The sequence below is a fragment of the Sus scrofa genome, chromosome 10 (genome assembly GCF_054392235.1).
Source record: "Sus scrofa isolate SSC_HxYL_T2T_F1_AM1 chromosome 10, Sscrofa_HxYL_maternal_Yorkshire_Landrace_v2.0, whole genome shotgun sequence".
Classification (NCBI taxonomy): domain Eukaryota; kingdom Metazoa; phylum Chordata; class Mammalia; order Artiodactyla; family Suidae; genus Sus; species Sus scrofa.
The window spans coordinates 62,752,594-62,773,611 of record NC_139392.1 but is presented as its reverse complement, the minus strand read 5'-3'; the positions used below and the strand labels follow the sequence as shown (position 1 = coordinate 62,773,611).

Genomic DNA, 21,018 nt, shown 5'->3' with positions numbered 1-21,018 from the left:
TTTATATTAAACTTGACATTTCAAGTTTTCAACATTTTATAAATTATCTTCCAGTCTTTCTAGAAAAGTAAAATTAAAAAAGTGATAAAAAATTTGAACTAGAAGAATACTTAGTGATTTATAGTGTTTACTAATCATCTTTAGAAAACTGATTTCCAGAGATTTTAAGTGTGATTATTTGTTTGTTTTTTACATAACATCATAGAGCTAATTTGTAGTCACGGGTACCAGACCTTCAATTTAGTGTTTTTGTTTTTTCTCCTTGTATTTCTCCTATTACTTCTACCATTGCTCACTAATAATCCTTCATTTCTTTAGGATAAAAATCCCTTTAGCATAAAATGCTTTAGGTACTTTTCCTGAGTGGTTTTACCTAGGGTCATCAAAAAGACCTTGCAGAAGAAGTGATATTTGAATTTGGTTCTGAAATATGAGAAAGAGACAGCTATGTAAATATTTAGGGGAAAGAGTCCCATGATGAAGGGAGAGTAAGTAACCACAGAGGGAATGACCTTTAAATATCTCAGATTGAAGGTCACTGCACTGAGAGCATGGTGAAAATGAGGGAAACACAAGAGAGATGTGGTTAGGCAGGTAGGTAGTGCTTGCAGGACCTGGAACCCATGGCAAGGAGTTTTATTTTAATTGCAATTAAAAGACAGGGGGGATTTTAAAGAAGGATATTATATCTCTGATCAAAATTAACAAGATTAATACACGGATGTTTGTTCTATGAATATGGAGCATTTTTGAGCAGGGTTGTAGCAGTGGAGATGCATGGGGATAGAACGGTCCTGTCGAGGATAAATTTTGGAGTTTGTGCAAAAGAGTTTATTGAAAGACTGAATGTAGATTTTCAAAGAGATGAATAAATTATGACTCCATGATTTTTAGACTAGAAATCTAGGGAGATGTTGTTAACACTTGTAGGTTTGGAAAAGGCAATCAACCGTCTTATTTGGGCTGTGTGCAATTGAAACTATAAATTAAATATTCCGGTGAGACATGGAGTAATCAGCTGGACACATAATCCTAGAGCTCAGGAGTGAGAACCGGGAGGAAACATGAATTCAGAAGCTATGAATAGGTTTCTTAAAACTTTGCAATTAAGTTAGATCACTCAGGGGAAAAGGAGATTAGGGAAGATCACCAGGGACTACTCCCTGGGGCATTCCAACATTTAGAACTCTGTAACAAAACAGAAGTCAGCAAAAGAAACAAAAAAGAATTCCCATTAGGAAGGTGGAAAACTCAGAGACACTTGAAGAGGACTGAAAATGTGTTTCAAAGAAGGGAGCAGAGAAATGTGCCAAATGCTGCTGGGAAGTCAAGGAGGATGAAGATGGAGAATAAACAATTGTGTTTCCCAAGGAGTAAAAAATACGGGTTGTAACAGTGAAGTGGTGGGATTAAAAGTCAAAGGTAGACAAATGAAGTACATATAGAAAATGAGAAAATAGAATTTTTTTAAAAAAAACAGTTGTGCATGGCACAGGGAAATGGAGCACTTGCTGGAGTAAGAGATATGAGCAAAGGCATAAGAAGGTATATAATTTATTGGCATATATATAGTTCCTTAAAAAAGTCTACCAAGTATACATACTTTTTTCTTACAGTTTACAAATGGATCTGTTCTTCAGTGACTTTGATGAAGCCCTATTAACTGTTAGAGGGGCTATATTTCTGAAACCTGAATTCTAAGTATCATTTCTCTCCAAATCGCCTGATACGTAATCTAAGGAAATCAACGTGGTGAAATGCATTTTTTAAAGATTCTTTTGTCAACCTAAGCATCCATCAACAGATGAGTGGATAAAGAAGATATGGTATATACTTATGACTGAATATTACTCACATATAAAAAGACTGAAATAATGCCATTTGCAGCAACATGGGTGGATGTGGAGATTGTCATACTTAGTGACATAAGTCAGACAGAAAGCCAAATAGTATGACACCATACATATGTGGAATCTAAAAAAAAAAATACAAATGAATATATATATATATATATATATATATATATATATATATATACACAACATAAACAGACTCACAGACACAAAATGAATTTATGGTTGCTAAAGGGGAAAGAGGAGGAGGGATAAATTAGGATTCATTTATTAATCCTAATTAATAAATTATGGATTAACAGCTACACATTTCTAAATATAAAATAAAAAACCAGGGATTTACTGCATATCACAGGGAACTATATTCACTATCTTGTAATAAACTATAATGGAAAATATCTGAAAAATTACATATAACCAAATCACTTTGCTGCACCCATGAAGCTAATATAATATTATAAATCAACTATACTTCAATGTTAAAAAGGTGTCCTAAATGCTGTGTATGCATGTCCTCCCATGATGAAAAAACTGGACAGAGCCTTTAAATGCTTTTGTTTTCTTAACCTGACAATGAAGGACTTAAGCTTAATTGTTTAGTACAAGTGTACTTAAGTGTGAGGCAAGTTGTTTTGACATGACTGACTGATGGTATACAGCTATTCATATGACAGGGATGAGCAAATGCCCATCAGAATTTTGGGCACTCCCACCTAAGAACAGAGATAGGCTTAGCAGTGACATTTTGGTCTCAGTTCTACACACTTCTGCATCTAGGTAACATCATGAAAATAACCCTTGCTAGTGCATTTTGAACAGAGGAGATATGCATCAGTTCCAGACCAAAGAGATTGAGGAGCACATGTATATTCACCATGGTTTCCCATTTTCCATGTACCTGACACATGTAGAGAAATCCAAGGCCCTAGAAAGAGACATTTTCTTATAATGGAAAAAGTCTGGATCCCTGAATATCTCTATAGAAAGCCACTTACTGATAAGGATCACTAGTTTTCAACTTTATATGAGTTAGAAATAAGCATTTATTCCATTAAACCACTGAAACTTAGAGATTTTACATCAGTTATAGTTACTTTAATACATTCAACTTATGGTAAATCACTGGAATAAATCCTTTAGAATTTGAGAATCAAATAGTTTGAAGATCTTTGGACATGGTAAGTAGTTGTGCAGTATTCAACAACAAAAATGTCCTGTTGCTGAGAAAATGGAAGCTTTTACACATTCTATGTATGATTTTGCTACCTTCTGGGTGTTGCAAAACAGAACTACCAGAGTACAGTTAAGAATCTGTTGAAATAAAAACTATTCTAGCTAGTGACTGCATTGTCACCAGCAGGTGCCAGGCAATTTTTCTTACTGACTTCAAAAGAGCAAGTTAAATGAAGAGAATGCTCTTCCAAAAATATGAATTGATAAAATTAGGTTTGTTTTTTGAATGTCTCCTTACTTATTATAGTGGGTACTGTCATGTCATTTCATTTCTTCACTGATCTTAATCAATTGGAAGGAAGGATGGTAATAGTGGTTGTTTAATAAAATATAAAATAGGGAGTTCCTGTTGAGGCTCAGCAGTAATGAACCTGGCTAGTATCCATGAGGACAGGGGTTTGATCCCTGGCCTAGTTCAATGGGTTAAGGATCCAGCATCGCTGTGAGTGGCAATATAGGTCATAGACATGGCTTGGATCAGGCTTGCTATGGCTGTGGTAGGCTGGAGGCTGCAGCTCTGATTCAACCCCTAGCCAGGGAAATTCCACATGCCCTGGGTGCATAAAAAGACCAAAAAAAGAAAAAAAATTAAAATACAGAGATGGTAGATTTTTTGCAAGGATTAAGAGATGTAGCAACATTATTTTAGATAAAGATACGTATGTAAATATATATGCATAATTGTGTACATGTAACTGTTTTATTAAATGAATATACATATTTATATTTTTATAAAGTAATTATCTATTGGTAATTTCATTTTAGCCCTTAATGTTGAGATGAAGAAAATCCAGATTTGAGTTTAAAGATTAGGGGAGTGATAAAATATTGGTTAATTTAGTATTACATACACAGAGAAATTTCCAAGGCAGCACGGTATAGGCTTTGAAGCAGGACATGGGCTCAGGAAGATAATTCTATGAACAGCAAGGACATTTCTGTTTGAGATACACAGATTCCTTTGTGAGAAAAAGGAAAGAGGAGAGGGACATACTCCTCTCTTCAAATGTACTTTCTGTATTTTTATATAAAAGTAGTACTTTAAGTCCTAGATTTTAATTACCTGTTATAAATAAGGGCACTTATACAAAATGACACCATATTTTGCAGGTGTCAGCACATAGATTTTTCTAATCTTGCCATAAAATTTAGGGAGTCAGATATTTAGAAGTAGCAATTCAAGCACCATACATTTTATTAATTTCACTTAGGGAGTCCTAAACAGGACTGTAAATCCTACAATTAATTACAAGGTAAAATCACCATTTGGGGTCATTTTTTAAATTAAAAACTTTGCTTACACAGGCAGCGATGGAATTGGCAGGATAGTATTTCTCAAAATAATGTGATTTGAATGATGACAAAGCTAATACAATTGACCTTTAAACAACACAGGTTTGAATGTGTGGGTGCAATTATAGGAACATCTTCTTCCTCAATAAATGCATACTACAGCACTAAATGATCAATTTGCAGTTGGTTGAATCCCCAGACATGGGATTGTGGATACAATGGGCTGACTGTAAAGTTTTACTTGGATTTTTGACTCCATGGGGATTGGTGCCCCTAAGCCACTTGTTCAACAGTCAAATGGACAATATAAATGTTGTGTAAATAGTTGCCAGCATGTGGTAAATTCAAGTTTTGCTTTTTGGAACTTTCTGGAATTTTTTAAAAAATATTTTTCAATCAGTGATTACTTCGATCTGAATGGAGACCCCCGGGATATGGAGGGCCAACAGAACTAAGATATTTTGCTCTTTTTATTTTTTATTTTTTGGTCATGCCTCAGGCCAGGGAGTGAACTTGGGTCACTGCAGTGAAGACACTGGATCCTTAATCCACTAGGCTTCCAGGGAACTCCCAATATTTCTCTTAAAAGAAGCAGCCATAATTCTTTCTTCTTGAGTTAAATACTGGGGCCATAAGCACTGCCCTGACCCTGTCAGTGGAACAAGACAGAATATCTTAGTCACTTTCTATGAGAAATAACTGCTCTCAGAAAAATAAGACTACTGTCAACAAAGAGCTTCTTTATGACTAAAGAGCTTCCTTTCAAAGAGTCATTGCAGAATTCTCAACTCCCTTTGCCAAACCAAAAATATTAGGTCACAGAGTCTGTCCAAACATAGCCAGTTTCCTACTGTGCAAAACTCACTTTAAAATTACCTAATCCAGTTTTTAAAATATCATGAATATTCAAGCCTTATGTCTAGTTTTGAGAGAAAAGTAAGACATTATAAAGTGATCTCATTTTGGAAGTCAAAAATTCAGATTTTTTTCTGGTAGTCTTCTTCAGAGTTCAGAGGAGTCATACTTTTATTAGAAAATGAATGTCTGCTCATGCCAAGGACTTCTCTGAGAATTATACCCCAAACAGGAGTAAGGCCAATAAGCCATGTTTTTGTGATCTTAACCTTTTTTTTGGTGTTGCAACTGAATGGACCAAACATTAAGCCAAAAAAACCTTCTGTATTGGTTGTTTGAAGTCTTTAGGCACTTAAACTTCTGGCCATATAGTGCTGTAATGCCCGCTTTCTACCCTATGCCCACAAAAGTACAAAATGTGGATCTGAGAAAAGAGTAGAAGAGATTTACTTTAAGAAATAATACTGTTTGTTGATGGCATTCCAAGTCCTGGTTCCCTGTGAGAGCTGTCCCTTATTATCCCATTTGATTTTTCTATTTGAAGTATTTGAACAGTTTACAGTTCCTTGCAAACAATGGGACACTAACGGAGGCAGTTCTTTAAAATGTTTGTCATAAATTTAAGTTTTCTTTGCACAAACCAAATCTCCACTATAATAGTACGAACAGATTTTTACTAGAGTCACGGTACTAGTGAGGGTGTTTAGCACTGCACACTAACTACATTGCAAAAATGGGGAAGAAGCACACACCAAAGAGCATTTTCCTTTATTCTATAATTTTCCCATAGTTCAGGCTTACCACAGTGCTTCACAGCAAGTAAGAGCTTAACAAATGAAGTATTTTCATTGTTGCCAGACACTCATGTTCCCAGAGTATTCTCTCCACACGTGGTAGAATAGCAAAACCCTATAATTAAGAGGGCTGTTTGGATTAAAGAATGGTAATATATATTTTTTTAATTTTAAATTTCTAGATGGAGAAATAAAGGATTGACAACAAGGTCACAGCTACAAATGGTAAAGTAAAAAAATATAGCATGGTCAAAACTGCCAAAATGGGCCAACAACCCAATTCTAAAATGGGCAAAAGAAATGAATAGACATTTTTCCAAAGAATATACAGATGGCCAACAAGCACATGAAACAATGCTCAACATCACTGATTATTAGAGAAATGCAAATTGAAACTATCACGAGACACCACTTCACACCAGTCAGAATGGCCATCATTAATAAGTCCACAAATAAATGTTGGAGGGGTGTGGAGGAAAGGGAACCCTCCTGGGAATGTAAACTGGTACAAGCACTATGGAGATCAGTATGGAGGTACCTTAGAAAACTATACATAGAACTACCATATGACCCAGCAATGCTACTCTTGGGCATATATCTGGACAAAACTTTCCTTAAAAAAGACACATGCACCCACATGCTCACTGCAGCACTACTCACAATAGCCAAGACATGGAAACAACCCAAATGTCCATTGACAGATGATTGGATTAGGAAGACATGGTATATATACACAATGGAATACTACTCAGCCATACAAAGAATGAAATAATGCCATTGCAGCAACATGGATGGACCTGGAGACTCTCATACAGAGTGAAGGAAGTCAGAAAGAGAAAGACAAATACCATGTGATATCACTTATACCTGGAATCTAATGTAAGGCACAGATGAACCTTTCCACAGAAAAGAAAATCATGGACTTGCAGAATAGACCTGTGGTTGCCAAAGAAGAGGGGGAGAGAGTGGGGTGGTTGGGGAGCTTAGGGTTAATAGATACAAACTGTTGCTTTTGGGATGGATTAGCAATGAGATCCTGCTGTGTAGCACTGGGAACTATGTCTAGTCACTTATGATGGAGCATGATAAAGTGCAAAAATAGAATGTGTACCTGGTTCACCATGTTGTACGGTACAAAAAAAATTGTACTGGGAAAATAACTATTTAGAAAATAATAATAAAAAATGACAAAAAGAAAAAGAAAAGTGGATTTATATAAATTGTGTGATATTTGGTCACGACCAGACTGAACTTTATTCAAATGCAATAAATGGTGGAAACAATTTGCAAAAAAAAAAAAAACAACAAAAAAAAACCCTGCCAAAATTGAGTGTTCCCTGGTGCCTTAGCAGCTAAGATCTTGGTATTGCCACTGCAGTGGCATAGGTTGGATCCCTGGCCCAGGAACTTTTACATGCTGTGGACACAGCCCCCCCTCAAAACCTGTCAAAGTCATTTTAATATTGTCTAACATGTTAATTATATTAATAAGTGATAATGTAGTAGGATATTTTTATTGTTAGCAAATACCATGTAATTACAGTATTGACTTATTTCAAATATCCTGGAAATGAATAAAATAAATGTAAAAGTACAGTAATATAATAAAACATATTAACATAGGGTAAAATGTCCATGCAGGGAACCACATTTTAATAATATACTTACTGTCAATTAATTGCAAATATTTGGCAGATTACCTACCAAACACTAATCCTTCTTTACTTTATCTTATAGGTAAATTGGCAGGATTTTGCTAAAATGATTCTGGGATCCTTCAGTCTATAATATTTTGTAATTCTGTAGTAAATTTAGTTTCATCCTTTGTGGTTTATAAACCATGTTCTTATCAGTTCTTTATTACCCTTATGCAAATTTTCATCAGATAAAACAGTGAAAATAAACTGAATCTGAGAAATTATAATTGCTTAATATGAACAACCTCCCAGGTATTGGGATAGAGCACAAATCCAAAAGTTTTGAATTCAGAATTTATTATATTACATAACACCAATTTTCTTGGACACTTAAAGATTCATACAGGGTAGGGAGGTTATTTTTTTAAGAGCACTTGATTCCTGGATGTAACTAATAAAGTGTCATTAGTTTAGTGAAAGTTCAATGTCAAGAATGTTTGCAAAGATAATTCCTTTTTATTTCCTTCAATTCAAAACTTTTTCAAGCTTCAAGTTAGTATTCACTAAATGAGTAAAGGTCATGTAAAAAAAAAAAAGAAATATGATTCAATAATTTGAAACATTTATTTTTGCCCAGTAATCATAAAAATAAATTTCACTGAATTGCCAATTGAGTAGAGCAAGTAACATAAATTTAAAGCCAAAAAAAAAGTAACTGAAAGGCACTCCTTGTGTAATCAGCTTCTCTAAGCTTACCTTTCTTTAATCACCAAATGATGCCAATATGAAGAATGAATTAAAAAACCTTTATTATGTGCCTTGCACTGTCCTCAGCTAAAAAGGATTAGTTCACTTTCACCATAATTCTAAAAATTTTTATTTTACAAATGAAGGAAATCAGAAAAAGGTACATTAAGTAATTTAGTCAAGGTCCCACAGTTGTGAAATGTTAGAACTGGGATTTAGACTCAGATAGTCTAACTCCAATTTCCTTGTTTTAAGCATTACTCTATATGTAGTTTATATAGTATGAAGATTTGCTGAAAGAATTCATTGAAATAATTTAGAGTGCTAGGCAAAGAATAATCCTCACAATATTAATCCCCATTAATCTTATCATCCAGTAATATTTAGGCCTAAATACTACTAAAATGAAATACAATAGTGTAAACTAATAGCAACAATAACAATAAATCATTAAATAAGCCCTAATATCCTAAAAGAAAACCTAATAAATTAGGATATATTTTAAGTCTGGTTTAAATGGGCAATTTTCCTCTTAAAGGTGCCACTTTAGCATATGGATTATTCCAACCTGAAGATGATTAAGGCCCAGCAGACTCAAGAAGAGTTTTTTTTTTTTTTCCTCACTAAAATGATTTAGATAAGGAGCTATAAGAGAAAGAGAGCTACTACCAAATATAACTTTTTTAACATAAGAAAGATACACATGGCCTCACAAATATTTGTCCATCAACTTGATAGCATTTGCTCTTTCCATCTTCATGTGAACTGCCTTCCTACTGACTGAAGTCCCACATGCTTATCTCCTTCTCCTTAGCTCAGGATGGCCTATAAACCCCACTTGCTTGCCTATCAGGGAAACTCTACTGCCTTTGGGTATCCCATACATACATAATTAAAGTTTTTTTTTTTCCTCCTGTTAATCTGCCTTCTGTTAATTTAATTATTAGGTCAGTCAAAAAATCCAGAAGGGAGGAAAGTCGAAGTTTTTCTCCCCTACAAAGAAACAAACATTTCTGACCATCACAAAAAAGCTTTCATGTGAAAATAAAAATTGAGTAGAATAAAGAAAAAGAGAGACTGAATAAAAAGAAAGCTATATAAACCTAAACTGTTCCCTGATAGTTAAATATTAATATTTCCTATTAAAAGTAAAATGCTTTTGTCAAGATTTACTAAAAGTCTAGTAGGATATTTGCTTTCTTCTTTCACTCACTGATTTCCCTGAAAACTTGATCCTACTCCTAGATTCTATGTGGTTAAGCAGATGTTTTCTTTTATTTTCTCCAAGTATCAGTATGTAAAGCAAAATGAAGCAAGATTTTAATTAATGCATCACATCAATATAAGGTAAAATTGGATATTAGTCTTTAAATCCCTTTAGTCAAATCAACAAGCAGCCTCTCTTTGCAAGTACCCAGCCCTATTATTGTCTAACACACTGAGTCCATCCAAACTCAGCTCACCTTAACTTAAATTCTTCCTCCATTTATATTCACATAAATTTACCTACTTACTTCTCTCCAATTTAAGATTTACTTTGGCCTAAAAAAGAGCATCTTCCATGAATTCCTCTTGAATGCCCCATATAACTTCTTAACCTTAGTAATTATAGAGACCAACACAATTTAAAATTGTACCCCTCAAAATGAAATACTTAGGAATAAAACTTACCAAGAAGGGAAAAAATTTTATGCTAAAACTATAAAACATTTACAAAGGAAACTGAAGATTCTTTAAAGAAATGGAGAGATATACCATGTTCTTGGATTGGAAGAATTAATATTGTTAAAATAGCCATGCTGTCCAAAGAAATCTATAGATTTAATGTGATCCCTATCAAATTACCCATGGCATATTTCAAAAAACCAGAAAAAATAATCCAAATATTTATATGGAACCATACAAGACCCAGAATTGCCAAAGCAATCCTGAAGAAAACAACACAAGTATCATAACCCTCTCAGACCTCAGACAATACTACAAAGCCAGAGTAATCCAAAGAGCATTGTATTGGAACAAAAACTGATATATGGATCAATGGAACAGAATAGAGAGCTCAGAAATAAATTCACATACCTACACTTAATTGATCTTCAACAAAGTAGGCAAGAATATACAATGGGAAATAGGCAGTCTCTTCATAAAGTGGTGTTGGAAAAGTTGGAAAGCTGCATGCAAATAAATTAAATTAAATGAACAAAAATAAACTCAAACTTGCTTGAAGACCTCAACATTAGACATGACACCATACAACTCCCAGAAGAAATCACAGGAAAAACATTCTCTGACATTAATCCTACCAATGTTTTCTTAGGGTAGTCTCTGGAGGCAATATAAATAAAAGCAAAAATAACCAAATGGGACCTAATTAAACTTACCAGCTTTTGCACAGCAAAGGAAACCATAAATAAAAGGAAAAGACAACCTATAAAATGGGAGAAAATATTCACAAGTGATGCAACCAACATGGACTTAATTTTCAAAATATAAAACAGCTCACAAAGCTCAACAACAACAAATAAAAAACAAACAACCCAACTGAAAAATAAGCAGACATTTTCCCAAAGAATAAAACACAAACGGCCATTGAGCTCACAAAAAGATGTTCAAGATTGCTAATTATTAGAGAAAAGCAAACAAAAAGTACAATGAGGTACCTCCTCACACCATTCAGAATGGCCATCATTAAAAGGTCTACAAATTACAAACACTGGAGAGAGTGTGGAGGAATGGGAACCCTTCCCAAATGTTGGGTTAATGTAAGGTGGTACAACCACTATGGAAAACAGGATGGAGGTTCCTCAGAGAACTAAGGATAGAGTTACCATATGTTCCAGCACTTCCACTCCTGGGCATATATCTAGACAAAACTATAATTCAAAAAGATACATGTACTCCTCTGATCATAGCAGCATTATTCACAATAGCCAAGATATGAAAACATTCCAAATGTCCAGTGATAGACGAATGGACAAAGAAGATGTGTACATATATACAATGGAATAATACTCAGCCATAAGAAAGAATAAAATGATGCCATTTGCAGCAATATGGATGTGACTAGAGATTCTCGTACTAAGTGAAGTAAGTCAGAAAGAGAAAGATAAATGTCATATGATAGCACCTATATGCGGAATCTAAAATATGACACAAATGAACCTATCTATGAACAGAAGCAGACTCAGGACAAGGAGAACAGACTTGTGTTGCCAAGGGGGAGGAAGCTGTATGAGGATGGAATGGGAGGTTAGGGTGAGCAGATGTATACATGGAGGGTATAAACAATAAGCTCCTACTGTATAGCACAGAGAACTATAATCAATGTCCTATGATAAAGCAAAATGCAAAATAATATTAAACATATATATAAAACTGAATCACTTTATTGTATAGCAGAAATATACATGTGTGTGTATGTGTATATATATATATATATATACACACATATATATACACATAACTGAATCACTTTATTGTATAGCAGAAAGTAACACAACATTGTAAATCAATTTTACTTCAATAAAAAAAAAAAATTCTATCCTTGCCACCATAAAGGTGAGTCACCAAAGATGAAAAGTTTAAACTTACTAGTTAAAAGTAATCAGTAAAGACCGCATGCATGTATTCTTCTTCCAGTCATGTTGGCTACATCAATCCTTCCTTAGAAAATACATTTTTTTAAGGTGATGATGAAAAATCAAAATAGAATTAGGCAAATTCTAATAAGAATCAAAGATAAATATGACTCACCAAGCAATGCTGTGGTTCAGATCTGTGCAGTATTTTTAAAGAGAACTATGTCTCAAGTAGGTGATATCAAAAAAATAAATTCAATTTTCTATGAAAAGGTTAATTTGAATCTTCCACCTCACAATATTTTTAGGATCCCCAAACCTACTGCTTCTCCTGCTCAATTTAGTTAAATCCAAGTAGGAAATAGATTGTCTAGATGCTTATTAATGTTGAACCACTTGTTCCATTTATCAACGATGCTGCCTAAGGAAACCTCAGGAAATCCAAGGACTGATACTAAGCAGAAGCTTATTCCCAAACATACCTTTGTCACTTGGAATGAGAATAGAGTAGCTGCACCTATGAACAGTTCACTTTAAATTCCTTTCTCTGTAACCTTCCAAAAATGTTGAACCTCCTCTGAGCATAGCAGGTACCAAACAAGAAGCCTAAACAAACCAGACTTCTAACATTTTTTAGAGTTTCTTACAATAGGAAAGCATCTTTCTATCATTTTTATCATATTTTTCATTATCTGGAAATTTCCATTTCATCTTTTAATATCAATGCAAGATCATCTCTACTGTGAAGTCTTACTGAAACCATCTTTCAGAAGTAATTATCTCTTCCACTGCTCTATAATAGTTTATACAGACTGACGAAACAGTTATTTTTAAGATAGAACAAGAAAAATTTAACATAAAATTTTCTCTGCTATTTGAGCCACTTCCCCCTCCCCTTCAGTGAGTCTTTGTGCACCTGCATTCTGCCTTACATATTAATTAGATTCCCTAAGACACAGGAATTCATATTCATCAAAAACAAACAAAAAAACAAAAAGGTATTTCAACCTGGCTACAGGAAGATAACACCTTAGGAAGTAACATTCCTGTCTGAATACTGCACAGGGTCACAATGACCCATTACTCAGCTTCTTGTAAACTGTCAATATGTTACTTCTGATGAATAACCTTTTGTTTTAAAAACTTTTATGACTGTGTATTGACCTCTACTGAGCAAAGTAATCCTCAGAGCTTTCTGAATGACCGATTCCCAGGTCAGAATCCTCAGGTGGGCCTTGTAAAATTTTCCATTTCTTTATTAGATTCACTATTAATTTATTTCTTGACAGCACCATACTTCTATTTGAACATTGATGGTACTGTTTTATAGTATCTGTTTGCTTGTTTCCAATCGGTTTCCATTGTACTCTGGATAAAATTTGAAGTTCTTACCATAAATGTTAAGGATCTGCATGATGTGATGATGTGGTTCCATGCTATCCTTCTGGCCTCATTTCTTTCCATTTGCCTTATGTACAGGCTTTTGCAGGCACACTGCTATTCCAGAACTTTGCATAAGGGACCCTTTGACTAATTTTTTTTCCTTTAGATATACTCATTCTTTACATCCTTAAATTGTCTTATCAGAGAGGTCTTTACTAATAATTTCACCTAAAATAGATCTGTTCCCCATTACGTCAATCAAGTTCTTTGTGTTTACCATCTTGTTGTTTCCTTCACAGTACTTTTTAAATTGTTTTTTCAAAATTTTATTGGCATATAATTGATTTACAATGTTGTATCAGTTTCAGGAGTAGAGCGAAGTGAATCAGTTATACATATTCTTAGATATGTGTATATAGATATACGTATCTATTCTTTTTTTCCAAATAGGTTACTACAAACTATTGAGTAGATTTGCCTGTGCTATACGGTAGGTTCTTGTTCATCACCTGTTTTATACAGTAGTGTGTTTATGTTATTCCCACCTCCTAGCCCCTCCCTCCCCGCAATGGTTTCACCTGTGGTAACCATTTGGTTTTGAAATCTTTGAGTTTGTTTCTGAAAAAATATGGAAATCTTCATTAATTTTCATGTCATCTTTGTACCGGGTCCATGCTAATCTTCTTTATGCTATTCTAATTTTAGTATATGTGCTGCCGAAGCTAACACAATAGTAGTCTTTTCTTGATTTTAAAAATATATGTATTTTTTTGATGCTGTTGTCTTCACCAATCAATACAAAGTATCATGAAATAAGGGAATTTTTTTGTTTACTGCAGGCATCTATATCTGGACATTTCCTGGAGCACAAGAGATACTTGAGAAGTAGCTGCTGAACAAATAAATAAGTTGCAGCCTTGTCGTGTAAACTGTACATTCTGTAAAGGCAAGTACGCAACACATCTCCTGACTGAATGGGTCATTTAATTGTCATGAACATATAATAAGTGCTTTATAAGAGTTTATTTTTTTAATTTTGAATAAGTTTTAAGTTTTTCCATTTATGGTTATTACGAAATATTGGCTATATTCCCTCTGTGGTATTGTACATCCTTGAGCCTATCTTACACCCAATAATTTGTACCTCCCATTCCCCACTCACATATTTCCCCCAAAAAAATTTACTGAAAGAGTAATATACTACAAAACAAAATTACTTCTATGTGTAATGACTTAAATTATAAAGACTCAAAATAATGAAAATAAAGCATGAACTTGTGTCTGGTTTTTGGTGCTCTCTTCTTGATCTCAGCTTTCTTAGGCCTCCAAGAACACTGTAAGCTGAAATTTCAATTTTTGCCTTCTAATCCCTTTGAGTTTCCAAAAAAAACTACTGGTGTTTCTATCTCTTCATAGTCATATTCTCTATAGTTTATGTATATAAATCCTATGCTCCTTAAGAAAATAGCAAATTTACAGTAGGGTCAATGTGACACATGGAATGCTGGCCATACTTCAGTGAATATTCCTTCTTTCTGACATTTTGATTCAGAAGTTTCCTGCTACTTTCAAACAAAAATTTGTTTTTGTGTATATATACATTTCAACTATATTTTCCAGCTGTCTTCAGCAAAAACATTGATCCATACAAGGTGTTTCTTCATAACAACACATACATGTAGATATCATGTTACTACTTCTATTAAGTAAAGTTAATTCTAGTCATGCAATTTGTTACAGCTTATTTCAGGATGGAGTATTTGTCATATTGTGACAATAAAACCATTAAAAGAAAAACATAGCTGACAATGACAGCAAAATATTATGAAGGTAAAAAATTGGAAAATAAAAAAAGAATTCTATGCATTTTTAACACAATTAATTGCCTTGTTCTCTTGTAAGTTTTCAGGTCATCAATATGAACCAATGAATGTATTACGGGAGTATTATAAATATTCACCTCAACAATTAAAAAAAGTACTAAGTGTGCTATAATGTGTAAAAATAAGAATTTAACAAACCCTGGCTATTAGATTAGAACTGCAATCAAACTAATCTACCTCCCTATTCTTCTTTTTGCTCCTCCAGATCAGGAACATTATACTATGAAAAAAAAGAATAATGGAATGGCAATGGTTGATATAGCTATTCTTGTCAGAAACTGTAAAACATTTAGTGTGACATTAGACTAGAAATGAAGGTGAGACATAAGAAAGAAAACTACCAAAAACAGGAAGATAATCCATATATTTGTACCCCCAAAAATAGTAATCTGTCATAACTGGCATCACTAAGTTATGACAAATCAATAAAATACAGGCTTCAGTATTTTTACAGAAATTTCACTCATGTATGCATTGATTCAGCCAGTATTTGTTGAACTATGGTAGACACTCAAGCAAAGGAGATTCAACAGAAAACAGTTCCTTCTGTGAAATCTAAGTGTCCATTGGGAAAAAAAACATAAAATAACTGAACAATCACACAATATATCTATAACTGTAAACTCTGAGACCTTTTGAAAGGAGAGAAAAACTGTATTATGGGAGAAAAGGGAACATCATGGTTACCAATCCAAGAGCCATCATCCCTTCTTCCTCTTTAACGTAACCACACTTTGACATGGTTAAATTTTTGCCACAGCCCTCACCCATCCTTCCTGCTGGGATATTCTTTTTTTTTTTTTTTTTAATGGTTTTTATTTTTTCCATTGTAGTTGGTTACAGTGGTCTGTCAATTATCCACGGTACAGCAAAGTGACCCAGTCACACCTACAAATATACATTCTTTGTCTCACATTATGCTCCATTATGCTCCATCATAAGTGACTAGATATAGTTCCTAGTGCTACACAGCATGATCTCATTGCTAGTCCATTCCAAAGGCAATCGTTTGCATCTATTAACCCCAGATTCTCAGTTCACCTCACTCCTTCCCCCTCCCCCTTGGCAACCACAAGTCTGTTTTCAAAGTCTATAAGTTTCTTCTCTGTGGAAAGGTATATTTGTGCTGTATATTAGATTCCAGATATAAGTGATCCATATGGTATTTGTCTTTCTCTTTCTGAGTTACTTCACTTAGTCCGAGAGTCTCTATTTCTATCCATGTTGCTGCAGATGGCATTATTTTGTTCTTTTTTATGGCTGAGTAGTATTCCATTGTTGGGACAGTCTTGACAAAGGGTGTGAAGCCTGTGGCTTCCATGGTGACTGAGCCGGGGAACTGGAAATGGCAAGCAAGAGGCTCTATTTCTCAACATTGTTGAGCCACTAGATTTACCTCCTTTGTGAAAATGATAATGCAACTATTTTAGTAATACCCTGTTACTTAAAGCTAAAGCTAACACATTCCTATTGAGAGTCAAAAAACATTACTCCAACTAATGCTTCAAGATAGCTATCACAAAATTAGATTTTATTTCCCAAAGTCATCTGTCCACTTTGCAATATTCGCTGTGACTTATTGACTACTTACAGTCTGTCAGACTCACATATATTATTTCTAATCCATATAAAATTTGGAGAGATAGATACTTTCCATTTTTTCAGATAAGAAAGCTGAGATTTAGACAAATTAAGTAAGATTTTTTTTCATCTAATACAGCTAGCAGAAAGTTGAGCCAGAATTCTAATCCATATTTCAATGACGCCAAAGCCCAGGATTTTACCAATAAATTACAGCAAATATTTTATCAATCTGACATTTAATTGATTTAAATATTAACTTATTATTAGGAAAATAGGAACTCATAAGACTCAATTAATTAATTTTAGCCATAGAATTAATGAGTAGAGGGACTTAGATCATATACTCATAGAAATATTTATTACTGTCACGTTGGTTTAAAATTAGTACACCTTTCAAATAAACTTTAGGATAAAACCAGATATAATTCATCAATAAATCTTATGAAATCAGAAATAGTGTAATAATAATTCCAAATATACTCTGCAACTTAGGTTTTTTTTTTTTTTTTCTGTTCCTGAGCAGACTAGAATTCACTGTAAATTTATGTCTTTTCTAAGTCATAGGAAATGCAAAAATAAAATGCATGCATTTAGATCTTAAAAGTGCTCACCACAAGAAAAAAAATTTAAAAATGCAGTCTCATATATATAAAAATACATAAGTATACACAATCATTAGAAGTAGCTATTAATTACTTCCTTATGATCAAGCCCATTTTATAATATCACATCTTCTAATTATTTTAAGTGGATTTCATTCAAAGAGTCCTATTAGAAAGAGGAAGTTAAGAATTAAGGTTGACAGTACTGCTGTCTCTTACATGTCGTAGTAAATTCTACTTTTTAATTAGTTCTATCTTCATCCATAGAAATTTAGGCTATTGCATTTTAAAGGTTTTAAAAATAATTTTAAATAAAATTCTGACTTTTCTGCCTCACTAATACACCTGTTAAAGACAATAAAGTCTTTTAGAACGGTTTAGAAGTAAAGGATCTCAAGGGAACAATGTTTTCCAGAGAAATGATAATGGGATTCAGAGCCTTTCATTTCTGGGTCACTGGTTTGAAAGTAGCTCTGGTTGTAAGTGATGGAAAGTCATTACTGTTCAATGGCCTATGTGAAATTAGTTGGTGGTTTCAGTCCAGTTCCTAGTGAATAGGTGTTCACATCCCAATTGGCATTAATTGACATGCATGTTGACAGTTATATTACAAGGACTAAGGGCTACAGATATCAAAAAACCTGATGTTGGAGCACGTGACAAATGATAGAGTAGCTGGAGAAAAGTATGTTTCTAAGACTGTAGCCATGGAAAGTGTTTGAGAATTGTTTCTCCTCAAACCCTAATGGAAAAAATTCTTCAATATTCAGAAATTTTAAATGACAAATCTATTTATAGCATTGATCTAGCACATCTCTAACATTGTTCTGCATTCTTAGTTTTTTTTTTTTTAATGCCTAATTACTGGAAACCAATAATTGTTACTTAGAATCTATCTAAAAACTAGTTTTCAATTTCCTTAGACCAATGCAGTAATAATCTGGCTAGATCCAGAAATCAATATTATTTGTTTTTCTGGAAGATGCTTATGATATTCAACCAACGTTAGAAGCGAAATACCTTATAGAGGACCAGCAAAGTTATCTGACTCAAACAGTACTAAAATAGACTTAACAGAGAAAAATCTTTGTAGCTATTTATATCTATTATTTCCTAATTACTTGGCAGAATATCAGAATCTCAGATATTTCATCCAACAAACAAATGTTTACTGAAAAAAGGGACTGCTTATTAAATGTTTTATATGGTAAAAGCTGAAGAGTAATGTCTACAGACATAATTCTCTAAATGAGGATATCTCTGTATGTCTTCATCTTTCTCTGTCTCTCTCTCTCTCCCACACATGCACACACAACACACACCCAATTTTTTAAAGCAAGCCATGTGGTAACTATTCATTGCATAACTATTACTTTATTATTTTCAAAGAACTTTAGGCTTCTTCAAAATAATAGCTCATTTAATGCTGATGAAGTATGTGAGGGCTGTCATTCTTACTTCATAAGTGAGGAAAGAGCCATAAAGAAATGAAATACCTCAACCATGTTTCCCTGGCTATACAACAAGGTGAAGTTTCACACTCTATGTTTTATTAACTTCAAAATCTGTGTTTATTCCACTATACCGATAGAGGACTATTACATCAAGTTACAATCTAGGAGTCCATACGTAGGACATTTCTAATCTTGTAGAGGATTATATGCATCTAAGAGAGGTCAACTAGATGCATTCCCAAATCTCAGTTAACTCAACTCTTGTAAGATTCTGAAAGTGTTTGGGTTGGACGATACAGGCAATAATTGGAATCATTAAAGAATATGTTCTATCTATGGCGCATCTTAATGGTAGGGCCTGCACAGAGTACAGAGGGAAAATAGAATTATTTAAATGCTAGAAAGCTTAGATTAGTGACTTTTGAGGGAAAAAAACATAAGATTTATATAAGGAGTGTTTCAAAAATGATAATGAACATTCATTGCTAGAGGAAGAAACTAGTAAGCAAAACTCAAGCAAGTGAAAGATTAAATCAGTAACATAAAGAAAGAAGACAAACGGAGTGGATACAAGTTTTACCACATGTTAATTCCAAAATCATTCCTGGTTGGGATGTGTTGCTACTACTTCTCATTAAAAGGCTCTTGGCAAGGAATCTCAGTATTTGATATATTCTTTTCCTCTTTGGTCACACTGAAGAAAAACTACATTATCAAATTGACATTTAAGGATGGTATCATGAATGTTGTAGAAATTGAGTTGGGTCTCAAAGCATAACAGGACCTATCTAAGACATATAAAATAATTTCTTTGTGTATTCCTGGACTTGTCCCTCTGGTTTCAGAATTACTGGAATCCCTGGATAAAAATGCCTTTGCTTTGTTTACTAAATTGCACAGAGCATAAAGCAATGTTAGGAAATAGAAGTAAACTGCTAAAATCAGCTACATAGAATGAGTAGAAATTTTTCACATGACCAATCTGATTAGCCACAGTAAAGGCTGTTTACAATATAAAACTTATGGCACAAATTTTTATTAAGCATGTTGAAAAACTGGAGTTCCCCTCATGGCTCAGCAGTTAATGAACCCGACTAGAATCCATAAGGACGCGGGTTCAATCCCTGGCCTTGCTCAATGGGTTAAGGATCCGGCATTGCTGTCATCTGTGGTGTAGGTCGCAGATGCAGCTTGGATCCTGCATTTCTGTGGCTGTGGTATAGGCTGGTGGCTACAGCCCTGACTGGACTGGATCCCTAGCCTGGCAACCTTCATATGTTGCAGGTGCAGACCCAAAAAGACAAAAATAAAATAAAATAAAAAAATTACGGAGTTCCCATCGTGGCGCAGTGGTTAACAAATCCGACTAGGAACCATGAGGTTGTGGGTTTCATCCCTGGCCTCGCTCAGTGGGTTAAAGATCTTGCGTTGCCATGAGCTGTGGTGTAGGTCGAAGATGCGGCTCAGATCTGGCGTTGCTGTGTGGTAGGCCGGTGGCTACAGCTCCGATTGGACTCCTAGCCTGGGAACCTCCATATGCTGCGGGAGTGGCCCTCGAAAAGGCAAAAAAAAAAAAAAAAAAAAAAAAAAAAAAAAAAAAAAAAAAGTAAAAAATTAAGACACTATTAATTTTGTCCATGTCAATTTATTCACTTATAATAGCAAAACAATATTGAATTAGACCTCAAACTGTTATACTCTTTTGCTAAAATTGCCTACAAAGTCCACTGAATATTTTTAAAATATAATATAACTGATAGAAATTTTTATCCATCGAGTGTAGGTCTGCTTTGGGAAAAGAGACCTAGTTTAGCACCAAGTATGACAAATGAAGCAAAAAAATTCGGGGTGGAAAGTACTGTTTTTGATCAAACTGAAATGTGACTAAAACATAATATGAGTGATTTGTGTCTATGACATAAACTAGCACTGATGGCAATTCCAAAGGGAGGAAAACTGAAAAAATTTAAGCACTGTTAGAATACCGAACAGCGTATAAAATCCTATTGAAATGGCTATTTCGAAAGAAAAGAATTTCTATTTCATTTTTTGTATATTTGATTTTTGTATGTTTTTCATGCTACTTTTATACAACAGTCATATTTTGCAGAATAGAAAGCAAATA

At 33.9% G+C, this 21,018-nt stretch overlaps 1 protein-coding gene and 1 non-coding gene across 1 annotated transcript; both read right to left on the bottom strand.

The window, feature by feature from the left end:
• LOC110255677 (uncharacterized) overlaps positions 1-21,018 on the bottom strand; it is a 1,749,062-nt gene that overhangs the window by 275,974 nt on the left and 1,452,070 nt on the right.
• LOC146399467 (U6 spliceosomal RNA) lies at positions 13,993-14,099 on the bottom strand. The gene has a single exon (XR_014818483.1). It is a non-coding gene; the product is annotated as a U6 spliceosomal RNA (small nuclear RNA).